The sequence below is a fragment of the Mirounga angustirostris genome, unplaced genomic scaffold, assembly GCF_029215605.1.
Source record: "Mirounga angustirostris isolate CCGP_5_RB_7025 unplaced genomic scaffold, mMirAng1.0.hap1 SCAF_8, whole genome shotgun sequence".
Classification (NCBI taxonomy): Eukaryota; Metazoa; Chordata; class Mammalia; order Carnivora; family Phocidae; genus Mirounga; species Mirounga angustirostris.
In genome coordinates, this window is record NW_026991716.1 from 116302369 (window position 1) to 116313550 (window position 11182).

Below are 11182 nucleotides of genomic sequence, written 5' to 3' on the forward strand. Positions count from 1 at the left end.
GAAGCAGTATGTCTATTCTGATACCTTGTGATTATATTCTCAGGTGAATTTGAAAATACAAAGAGGCCAAAGTAGGTAGGATGTGAGGCCTAGTTTAACAAATTCTAAGTGGACACATTATATCTGCAACACAGACACCTTAAAACGGGACAAATATTAAAGGTGAACAGAATATTCTAGAAGAAGTCAGGAGTCTTTTCTTTGCCTGGTTCTCAGACTGGAGGAGCTCTACCCTGAGAGTACTTGCAAGAAATCTCAAGTCTTGAAGAAGGGAAGAATGGCAAAAGGTCAAAATAATACAGACATAGTAAACTTTCAGCTTGCTCTGTTTCCTTATTGCAATAAAAATAAAATCTGGCTTTGTTCCTGAACCTCCTAGAGTCCCTAAAAGTAACCTATCAATTTTTTCTGCTTAAAACAATAACATATATTCATTGTACTCTTGAATTGTTTGTTTTCTTTCTTGTTTTATTTTTTCTAGTTTTCTATCACTTTATATTATTTCCCCTTTCCTTTTTCCATAATCACTTTTCATAATCATTTCTTTCATAATCATTTTCATTTTAATTTTCTTTGGATTTTTTGTTTTATATAATCACATCTAATTTATTATTTTTATTTAATTTGTTAAAGGACAGAAAGGAAATATAATTGAAAAGAGAACAACTATAAACATAGTCTTGTAGCATCTGTCATGAAAAGAAATGTTCTGCAGGAATGACACTTTTTCCTCATGTCCTGTGCCAGACAACCCCTTCATGAGCAGTTACATCATGTAAATTTATTCACTGAGCAGACCACCCTTCAAGCAGGGGTCTGGGGTCAGCAGAGATGCATCATTCAGAAGCTTCATCAATGTATTTTCTATTTCATTTTATGAAACACCCATGTGGTATGGATTCTTCTAATATTACTCCTTAGAATGAGGCACAATATAATAAGATACAAGATTTATACCAGGTTTCTGGAGTTCAGTATTTAATCTTTCTGCCTCCAACCTGGCTAATACTGATCTGATTAGCTCTTTCCAGAACAGTTATAGAAGAATGACTTGAATCACTGTGGTGGTCATAAGTGCAGGCTTTCTTATGAAATTAAACACACACTGACCATATGAGCCAGCAATCCACTCCCAAACCCACCTTAGAGAAATGAAAACTATGTTCACACAAATCCTAAACATGAGTGTTTATTACAGCTTTGTTTGTAAGGGCTAAAAACTAGAAGTAACTCAACTGTCCTTCAACTAGTGAACAGATGCATAAACCATTATACATTCATACAATGGATTCAGCAATGGAAAGTCAGCAATGGAAAGAAAAAATTACTGACTCAACATGGAGAAAGCTTACATATGCATTATGTTAAGTGAAAGAAGCCAGACTTAAAAAGCTATGTACTCTATGACTCCATTTATATGACACCCAGAAAAAAGCAAAACTCTGGAGACAGAATAGATCAGTGGTTTCTAGGGGTTGGATGTGGAAGGAGAGGTTGCCTACAAAGGGTCTTGAGAAAACTTTTTGGAGTGATGGAAATATCTACATCTTGATTGCGATGGTAATTACCCTACTGTATGCATTAGTCAAAACTCACAGAACTGGACACTTAAAGTGATGAGTTATTCTGTATGTAAATTATACCTTAATAGGAAAAAATTTTTTTTCAAAGCCCTGGCTTTGGAATCAGACTGTATCTAAACCCTGGCTCCTCCACATTTCAGCTATGTGAAGGTTACATAACCTTTCTGTGTCTCATTTTCTTTCTATTTTTTTTCTTTTTTTTTCTAAAGATTTTATTTATTTATCCATGAGAGACAGAGACAGAGAGAGAGAGAGAGAAGCAGAGGGAGATGTGTCTCATTTTCTTAACTTGTAAAACAGAGCTAATAAATGCAGAGGGTTGTTGAGAAAATTAATAAAATGATGTATGTAATTGTTTATCACAATTCCAGGCCATACAAGTGCTCAATAAATAGCAGCTGTTATTTTTATCCTCCCATTAAAGAGCTAAGAGGTTGTTAGGGCATAGGTTTCTAGATAGAACTGTGTGAGTTTTCTCTTTTAAATAAGAAGTTGAAGTTTTATTAAAGAGCTTATTAGAAACACTAGAGCCCCATAAAGAGAGGGCATCTCCTTTACTTTTTAAGAAAAATCTTATTGCCCACATGTATTCTTTTCAATTATTTCTCTAAAATATTGAGGATGGGTTCCAAAAGTCATTTATTCATCTCTCTTGAAAGAATGAAGGTCGTGTTAGGTAAATTTAAGTTTTTGGAAAACATGAATAAATACATAATAACCCTCCAGAACCTAGACCACAGTATCTTAGTTCCTGAGATATAATTCATTCATTCAATCAGTCATTCAACCAAAGAGCACCTATATGCACCAAATACCTACTGTCTTAAGTGTTGGAAATTCAGCAGTTGCCCAAGTAGGCAAAAAGTCACTGTCCACAAGAACCTTCGGTTCTACATTTAATGAAATTTAGAATCAGCTTCCTATGTGTCCTATCTTCAGACATTTGAATGAAATTCCTCTAGTCTCCAGTCATTTGGGAAAAAATCGTGAAGACATCTCCCTCAATCACCCATAGACTTCCATTGGGTCCCACAATGTCTATTGTTCTATATTTCCTCCCTCTTGGGGCTTAGATCTCCTCAGACTATGCCTCACATCCTCCTTTTTTGTTAACTTTTTTATTTTGAAATAATTATCAACTCACAATTATAAAAAATAATACAGAGAGTCCTGTGTACCCTTCACTCGGCTTCCTCCTATGGTAAAAATCTTATGTAACTATAATACAATATCAAAACCAGGAATTTAACATTGTACAATCTAGTTAACTGGACTGCAGACCATATTCAGATTTAAACCCACACTCCTTGCCCATTGATTGAAATTTTCCTCAGCTCCCCGACCTTCCAGTACCTTTCTAGATAGGAGAGAGTTTCTCTTCTCTTGGAAACCTGAAGGTGAGTCCTCTAGGACTCACCTGGAACTTTTCAGACCCTCCTCTCCCTGCCCCCCCATCAGAGATATTCCACTTAATGCTGTTGTCACAAATTCACAATCTCAAAGGCAGTTCTGCTGTGTCTCTGCCAAATGTCACGCCAGATTTCATTTGAAATCACAAGGACAGTTATTTCCACCTTGTGTGAAATCCTGTCCCCCCATGTCACTGTCTGAAATGCAAGCTTTTTCTGTTTTCCCATGCTCTCACCTTCAGATATCTCAGCGCTACATCCTTTTCACCAGCCCACTCCCCCCGCCCCGCTTTTCTTTCTTCAACATTTTTCAACTACACTTTCTGAAATTCCTATAATTAAATTCTCCTACAAGCACAAACCTAAACACACCTTCTCAGAATGACTTCATCTTCTTATCTTAAGTAAGGATAGACTTCACAAAGTTACAGTATCTCTCCCCAGAAAACCTTAAGTGAAAGATGTTCATTTTTCCTTGCTCTACATCAGCAGAGTCTGGCCAAGTATCAATGCCATCAGTCAACCATGTGGCCACAAGATGCTACTGGGATTCTCACAGCTGCTCAGTGCTTCTTCTAAACTCTTGTTCCTCCAACTTTGCATACAAACCTCCATGGCATCTGACTACTCTGCCTTCTATGCTCCTGATTGCTGGCCCCTACCAGCCACTTGATATTTAACTTACATCCTGGTACCCTACTTATAGCTTACTTCTCTATTCCATGTTCTTCTATCATACTGAGTAACACTGACATCCATCAATGTCCACAGAGATGACTTTTCCAACACTCTACCTTCTACATTCTGCATCCATGGCCATATCATGGACATATTATAAGCCAGATCATCCTAATGTGACACCTTAAACTCCAATGCCCACTCTGATCTCTCTCCTATCTTTTGAAGTATTTCACATCCACTGATGCCTTTGAATCTACTTTTAGTGCTCTGTGTCTCTTTCAGGTCCCCCAATTATCCCAATTCTTCCTGATAACTCCATTTTCTCTCAACTTCTCAGTTTCTTCTTCAATTCACTTATTTCCATACCTAGTCTTTTTTTTTTTTTAAAGATTTTATTTATTTATTTGAGAGAGAGAGAGCATGAGAAGGGGGAGGGTCAGAGGGAGAAGCAGACCCCCTGCTGAGCAGGGAGCCCGATGTGGGACTCGATCCCGGGACTCCAGGATCATGACCTGAGCCGAAGGCAGTTGCTTAACCAACTGAGCCACCCAGGCGCCCCTTCCATACCTAGTCTTGGCACCACAGCAGATGAGTTGAATTCTTCATCAATAATCCAACTCCCAGCTACCTACCCTTCTTATACAGCATGTGTCTGCTCAAGTTCCAAAACCACATCACACCCAAAATCTGTGCTCCATTCTTCCACAGCTAGAATGTTTAGCATTGCTAAAGAAAAGGTCTGAATAATCAGATTGTTGCTACTACAGCTAAAGTCTCAGTGGTCTTCAGCTGAACTCAATGCCACTCAACAAACTTCTTGCTTGTTCACAGTAATCTGAGTGGCTCTTTTCCCATTCCCTGCAACTGGGCCAAACCTTCACCATTCTGAGTAGTGTCCCTACCCCCACTGTACCTGTATCACTTCCACTTTCAGTTGTCATGTACAAATTTAAGTGATCATAGTCTGATAGCAATGAGGAGGATGTGAGAAGGTAGGCAGCCTCCAAGATGATCTGGATGATCCTGGCCTTCCATTAGGATGCTGGTAAGTTAACATTTGTTAAGTAAAGCGCAGAGTGGAGGATGGTGAACCAAAATTCAACAACAGACAACAAAAGAAATTGAAATAGAGGAGTTTATTCATCTCAGGTGCTGGAGACAGTACACTGCAAGCCTTAAGGAACCACATGGGGAGGTCAAGGCATAGTGCAGACAGAGAGAAAAGCAGGACCTGGGGCAGTGCCTTTATTAGGATCCATGGGTGGCGTGCTTGGGGTTTCCAGGCTAGGACCAGATGGTTTAATTTAAACCAAAAGAGTGGAGTTTTGTTAAGTCCCATGAGGGTCTTATCTAAGTGGTACATAAGATATACAAACACTGAAAGGAAGGGGAGACTGCTGGTCATGAGGGCTGTTGGGGAAGTCCTATCAGGAACTTAGATTTGCTTGCGACTCTGGGGTTGCTGTCTAAGACATGTGCTCGTGGGAGTTGCTGGTGTCAGTTTAAGATCCCTGCAGGCCTCTTGGCCACAAAACGGATACCAAGGCAGCAATACCGTGGGGTAGTTACCTAAACTCTCCATGCCTTCTGATTGTCATGGCCTGTGTGGTCTCTCTCCAACAGATTTTGCGTAATCAACAGAGTACGGTGCACATGAAAACATGTGGCTTTTGAGGCCAGATCATAAAAATAATTACAGCCTCTGCCTGTATTGCTTGCTCTGGTGGAAGGTGAATCGCTAGGCCATGAGGTGATTCAAGCCACTCTGTGGGGAGGGCTACCAGAGAGAAACTGATGTCTCCCATCAGCAACCCACACCAGTAAACCATGTGCAAGATTCACCTTGCAAGTGGATTCTCCAGCCCCAGTCAAGCTTTCAGAAAACTACAACCTCAGACAACACCCTGACTTACAGCTTCGTAAGAGACCCCCTGACAGAACTACACAGCTAAGCTTCTCCCAAATTCCTGACCCACAGGAGCTGTGAGAGATAAATGTTTACTGTTGTTTTAAGTCACAAACTTTAGGATAATTTGATATGCAGCCATAGATAACCAATACAGATGGATGTACAGGAACAGGACCAGAGGCAAAGGGACTGCGTAGGAGATCATAAAATAGTCCAGGCAAATGCTAATGAGGGCCTTAATTTGGGCTGTGGGGTGCAGATGGATAGAAGAGTAGGATCTGAGAAATGTTCAGGAATATAAATGTGCATGAAATGGAGTGGATGTGGGTGTTCAGAAGCATATAATTATTCTTGGCTTTCTAGCTTTGGTGGCCAGATGCCAAAAATTAAAATAGAAAATGCAGGAGGAAGAGTATGATTGGAGAGAAGAACAATTAACTGAGAATTGTGGCAGAATTTGAGGTCCACTGAAGTCCTTTGTGGTTATTCCACCAAAGACCTCCGTGGTGTCTGTGCCAATGGTTTCTTTCAGACCTTAGTCTCCTGAAGTGTTCTGTTGCATTTGACACCAACTACTCCTTATTACTGCAAATTTTCTATTATATTGGCTCAAACTCTTCTGGTTTTCCAGTTTTCATATATTTTCTCTTCAGTCTCCCTCATTGCTTCCTTTGCTCATCCAAACATCGGTGTTCCACAGAATTCTACTTCAACCCACTACTCAACTTTCCTTGACTGCAGATGCTCTGCAATGGGTCTAAGATTTATCTAAGCTTTATCTCCTGGGATTCAACAGAAAGAGGTTTAAAAAAAAAACAAAAACAAAAACCTGATACATTGTCTCTTTTTATGGATATCTATTCAAATTTATCTATTTGACATAGTTGTAATCTCCCCTATACCAGTTCTAATTTTCTGTTATTGTTTGTGATCTTATGATTTATAAGAAATATATATTTGGTTTTCATTCCTATTCCTGATTCACAGCTCCCCAAACCCTTGGAGTCTCGTAAGTAATTAGAGCAACAGGGGCACCTTTTGTTATATTTAGTTTTTGTCCTCTATTCCTGAAATAGCTCCAGAGCAATAAAAGTGAGACAGGTGTCTTTTTGTTATTCATAACAAGTTCCTTTCAACCACACCTGCATTTATGTTAATGAGGTGACTTTAGAAAAGCCCCTAAGGATTGGGGTTTGTTGTCAGGGGAACCAACCCTATGATAGGGTTGAAACTTTCAGCCCCATCTCCCAACCTTCAGGAAGGGGAGAGGGGCTGGAGATTGACTTGATCAGGAAGGGGCAACAATTCAATAAATCCTGCCTACATGATGAAGCCTTCATAAAAATCCCTGAACTACAGGTTCAGAGAGCGTCCAAGCTGGTGAACACATGGAGTTGCTGGGACAGTAACATGCCTGGAAAGGGCACAAAAGCTCCACTTCCTTTCCCCAAACATTACCCTGTGAATCTCTTCCATCTGGCTGCTCCGAAGTTATACTCTTTTATAATAAACTGCTAATCTAGTAAGTAAAATGTTTTCCTGAGTTCTGTGAGCCTCTATAGCAAACTAATGGAATCCCAGGAGTGGGTTGTCGAACCTCCAACTGAGAGCTGATTGGTCAGAAACACAAGTAACAACCTGGATTTGCAATTGGCATCTGAAGTGGGTACAAGTGATGGCAGTCCTGTGGGACTGAGCCCTTACCCTGTGGGATCTGACCCTATCTTCATGTAGACAGTGTCAGAATTGAGTTATAAGACACCCAGGGTTTCTGTCTGGAAAATTTAAGAATTGCTTGGTGTGGGGAAAACACCCGTACATTTGGAAGAGAGAACACCCATACATATTGCTGTGAGTGTAGAGAAGGAACACAGGAGAGTTTTTCTTCAACATTGTTGTAATGCCATATATGAACTTTTGCAAACATTCCTGTTGTCCTTCTGAATACATGATACAATTGAACCATGCTTCTGTATCCTTTAACCTAAAACATGGTCATTTTTCTTGCTTTGGTCAATAAAATGTGAAGAGAAGTGGCACATATAAATTTTGCATGAAAGCATTAAGAGCAATTGCATCATTTACCAAGTTCTTTTCCCTTTACCATGATTCTTGGTCCCTGAATGACCGTAGAGTGCAGAGCTCCCTTCAGACATACATTAAGAATGAATATGGGGAAGAAATGAATTTTTGTTATGTAGTCATTGAATCTTTTTTGCTGCTATCATAACATTACCTAGCCCATCCTAACTGATACAACTGCAAAAAAAAAAAAAAAAATTCCAGGTGATATAAGAGTAAGTCTCCTCAAGATTATGTCTCCCCTTGTGTGAACTGAGTAATATCTGAACGTTGATCTCGGATACCTAAGTTAACTAAGCACTCTGGATGAATATACTCTCCAAGTCTCACATACTAATCCCAGGTAGAAGCTGGAGACTTCCTCCTCAACAAAAGGGAGATCAATAGTTGGTTTAAAATTATTTCTTTCAGTTTCATTTTTAAAACATATGCCAAATACACAGGACACTTGAAACCATTTTTGAACATCCTTTGAGCTATCAAGAGGACATAAAATCTTCGAGATACCATCTAAATGTGCAAGATTGGTTGAAGGACATAGTGAAACATTTGGCTCCTTGGTGGTGGTAGGGCCGAGGTATGGGAAAAGTTATAAGAAAATAACTTTAATGTAATTCTTCTATTATCTCTATTATCTCTATTATTTATTAAACATTACCCTTTTATAGTAAGTTGCTGTTGTCAATTTCTTACTAATCTGGGTAACTTTGGGCAATATTGACGCTGAAAAATATTGACTAGTAATTTACATTAAAATAGATTTTCCCAAGAGTTTCCATATAATACTACATGCATAGGAATTTTTAAAAATAAAAGCTGCTGGGGTGCCTGGGTGGCTCAGTCGGTTAAGCGGCTGCCTTCGGCTCAGGTCATGGTCCCAGGGTCCTGGGATCGAGCCCCACATAGGGCTCCCTGTTCAGCCTGCTTCTCCCTCTCCCACTCCCCTTGCTTGTGTTCCCTCTCTCGCTGTCTCTCTCACTCTGTCAAATAAATAAATAAATCTAAAAATAAAAAATAAATAAATAAAAGCTGCTATCAGGTGGCATGGTGAGGCCATCCTTTCGACACTTCACCTTCTGACCTATTGCCATCTAAGGGAATTATGTATGTGGGCAAAAATGATAAATAATGGAACACTCAAGTGAATAAAACTTTCCCAGTTACTGACAGAATCTTCAGTATGCCCATATTATTCTTCAAATAATTACATTAGCTACATTTTTCTAGAAATATTGAAGGACATTCTTCAGCACCTTGAAGAACATATAATATGTGTCTTAGTCATCTCAGGCTACTATAAAAAATACCATAGACTGGTTGGCTTAAACAACAGACGCTTATTTCTCACAGTTCTGCAGGCTGGGAAGTCCAAGATTAAGGTGCTGTCAGGATTGGGTTCTGGCAAGAGCTATCTGGCTTGGAGACAGCTGCTATCCAGCTGTGTGTTCACATAGCTTTCTGTGCATGTGCAGAGAGAGAGAGAGAGAGAGAGAGATCTCTGCCTTCCTCTTCTTATAAGGGTACCAATCCCAACACGAAAGGCCCATCCCCATGACCTCATCTTAACCGAATTACCTCCCAAACCCCCTGCCTCCAAACCATCACACTGGTGGTTAGGTCTTCAATATATGCATTTTGGAGGGCCACAGACATTCAGTTCATAACAATATATTAGAACACTCTTTTGAACAGTCATAGTGTAACATATGAATTATGCAGATACTGAAGTAAAAAATATTTGATCCTGAGATAAAAATATTTTTGCCTAAATTGTTAGATTGTTTAAGATAGAAAATATTGACCAGTTTTACATTACACCCATAAATGTACTGGATAATGAAAAAGGATCTGGACAAGAATGTTTCCAGACACCAAGAGACTAGATCCAATGAGCTAAGTATGAAGACACAATTTGACCACATACACATCTTGATTCCCGAAGTCTTTTTTCATTACAGAATTAGATGCTGCTTTAAAAAATTATACATGGGGTGCCTGGGTGGCTCAGTCATTAAGCGTCTGCCTTCAGCTCAGGTCATGATCCCATTGTCCTGGGATCGAGCCCCACATCGGGCTCTCTGCTTGGCGGGAATACTGCTTCTCCTTCCCTCACTCCCCCTGCTTGTGTTCCCTCTTTTGCTGTGTCTCTCTCTGTCAAATAAATAAATAAAATCTTTTAAAAAAAATTAAAAAATAAAAAATTATACATAATATCAAAGCTCCTATCAGGTGGCATGGTGAGACAATTGGTTTTAATCCAAATAATGCATAAGCTTACTTATTATAAATAAATCTTTGGGGTCCTGGCAATTTACTTGACATTTGGTATTTGGCACAATATACAAGATCCTTACTCAAGAGAATAAGCAAATCATTTGTTCAACAGTTAAAGTGAACAAGATTCCAATCTAGTGATGACCCCAAGCAAGTGAATTCAGGAGGCGCCTGACCTTGTCTAGGGGTTTTAGGGAAGTCATCTTGGAGGAAGTGCCGTTCGTCTGAGTAGATATTAGTCGTGTGAAGAAATGAGGATGGGAAGAGGCGTGTTCAAGAAGAGGGTTGGAGGACTGCAAACAAAAGGGAGAAGATAAGGAAAGGCACACTGAGGGAAGAACACTTGTGTACATATGCCAGGAATGCAGTCAGAGGGGAGAGAAGGCTAAGAAATGAAACTAGTGGTATCCAATTTAAATTACACATTCATGTTTGGCTTTTGAGCAACACCCTTAAGGTATTGTCTGAGTCATCCAGTAGACTTTCTTTCTTTTTTTTTTTTTAATCTCAAGATGTCAAGAATGAGAATAGCTTCATTGTACTTCTGTGAAAATAAGATATTTAAAATATACCTAGTTTTTCTTAATAATATTCTGATTTGTGTCTTGAGATTTTGGTGTGCTGTCCATTGGCATTTTGGCTTGTTTTTGTTTAATTTAACCCACTTCTATTAACATATTGGAGCAATTGATCAACTATCAGTTATGATGACCTCCTATGTCTTATATTCATGTGAAATGTTTGACATTTTATTGAATATTATGAATCGTAAATACAAAACAGAAAAAGAAAAAATCCAGCAAATATTTACTGAATGCCTACTATCCATCAGACTCTGTTCTAGTACCAGAGAGAGAATCATCAGTGAACAAAAAAGATTGAAATTATGTTCTTCACTTTCTAAAAAGATAAAAAAAAAGACAAAAAATGAAACACACACACAAACAAAAAAGCCAAGATAAAATTAATAAAATGGGGGTGCCTTGGTGGCTCAGTCAGTTAAGTGTCTGCCTTCCTCTTGGGTCATGATCCTCCAGCCCCATATCGGGCTCTCTGCTCAGAGGGGAGCCTGCTTTTCCCTCCCCCTCCGCCTGATGCTCCCCCTGCTTGTTCTCTCTCTCTCTGTCAAATAAATAAATCTTTAAAAAAACTGAATAAAATGTATATGTTAAACAAGTGATCAGGTGAAAAGCACCAACGATGTCACGTGGTTAGCAGGCATGCCGTGCTATGATGTAATGAGA